Consider the following 1,874-nt stretch of genomic DNA (forward strand, 5'->3'; position numbering starts at 1 on the left):
CACGCTTGAAACTCTAACTTGGGAGGAGAGGGGGACAAGGCAACATACATAACCTAAATATTTGTACCCCCATAATATGCTAAAATAAAAAAAAATAGAATTCACTCAGACAAAAGGAATAACCATATGGGTTATTATTTGGATACAAATAAGTTACATTAGGATTGTTTTCCTAGACCCCTGGAAACCTTGAAGTACCAACCTTAGAAACTGCAATAAAATAGGAGTTTGGAAAGGTGTGCAGGGGATTTTGGATAACAACCAAATTCAACAAAATACATAGAATAAGCAAGAATATATCACAATGTTCAACCATTAATTGGAAAAGGAGACTAGGAAATCTTGCTTTGTCCAAATTCCAGGGTCTTAGATTGATTTTGTAAATTGAGAGGGATTGCTATTGCCAGAGAAACCAAGTGAGAAATGCGAGTAGATATAAAAATGAAAGGATATTTCTATAACAAGGGAAACTAATACATTAACAAAAAAGTTCACAGGAAAGTAGTCATCCTGAAAAATTTCTGCAGTAGCAACTCCATTTGAAATTACAAAATGGATATTACTTATACAAAGCTGATTTGAAAAAAGTTTCCTCATTTGAATCTGGAAGAGCTAATTTAGACTAACATGAAGAAAAACAAAAGATGGACGAAAAGGAGTATTTAGAGAAAAGCAGATAAACTGAAATTACTCAGTAGTTAAAATTCTCATCATGAATAATTAAGGAGATGGTACCACACAGATTTCAGACATTATTAGAAGATCAACACTGTCATATAGTTACAGGACACTTTTTAAATATAGTCTTTATTATTAAACAATTATAATTCCATTATATAAAGGTTTCAACTAACAAAGTGTTCAATCTTCATTTCTTTACTAAATATCCACATCTTCAGTGTATTCACATAGCAGTTCTTTTTTTTTGAGACAGAGTCTCACTCTGTTGCCCTGTGGTGTCAGCCTAGCTCACAGCAACCTCAAACTCTTGGGCTTCGTGGGCTGAAGCAATCCTTCTGCCTCAGCCTCCCAAGTAGCTGGGACTACAGGCATGCGCTAATTTTTTCTATATATGTTTTTAATTGGCCAATTAATTTCTTTCTATTTTTAGTAGAGACAGGTCTCACTCTTGCTCAGGCTGGTTTGGAACTCCTGACCTTGAGCAATCCTCGAGCCTCTGCCTCCCAGAGAGCTAGGATTACAGGCTTGAGCCACCACGCCTGGCCCCACATAGCACTTCTTATTGGTACAAGAGATCCTCAGAACTCTGTGAGGTGAGTTGTCACTCTGACCTTTGTTTTCCACTTAAGGGAGAGGCAGAGAAAGTCTTTTTGCAGGATTATACACATCTTTGCCAAAATTAAGAAAAAAGAGGGCAGTTCATCAAAACCTCTTTTCATTATAACCATTCACTCTACCCAAGTAGGAAAAAATGCTATAACCACTTGTATTTATTCAAGCATCTTTGAAGAAAAAAAGAAAATGGAGGATTTCTGCATTGCTTCAGTTGGTGAAATGAAATAGAATGGCCAACTATTCAACACTAAAATTCCTAAAGACCATTTAAGAAAGCATTATAAGTGGCATTTTATTATACTTCATATACTGCTTGAGGACTGAACTCTGATTTTTTTCTTTTGCTAAAAACTCCTTCCTAAGGAGGCCAGCTGGGTCAGGCTGACAAACGGTAAATTCCCACTAAGCAGCTTTTGTTAACCAAATGAAGCAGTGGTTTACTTCCCTACCTGATTCTGGTATGGCATTAGGATCACCTAAAAGATAAGAAGCCCCAGTCTTAATTCAAGCATCCTAGCAGATGCCTATCATAAATTTAAAATATCTTAATTCAAGCATCCTAGCAGATGCCTATTCTT

Source organism: Microcebus murinus, chromosome 15, assembly GCF_040939455.1.
Source record: "Microcebus murinus isolate Inina chromosome 15, M.murinus_Inina_mat1.0, whole genome shotgun sequence".
Lineage (NCBI taxonomy): Eukaryota > Metazoa > Chordata > Mammalia > Primates > Cheirogaleidae > Microcebus > Microcebus murinus.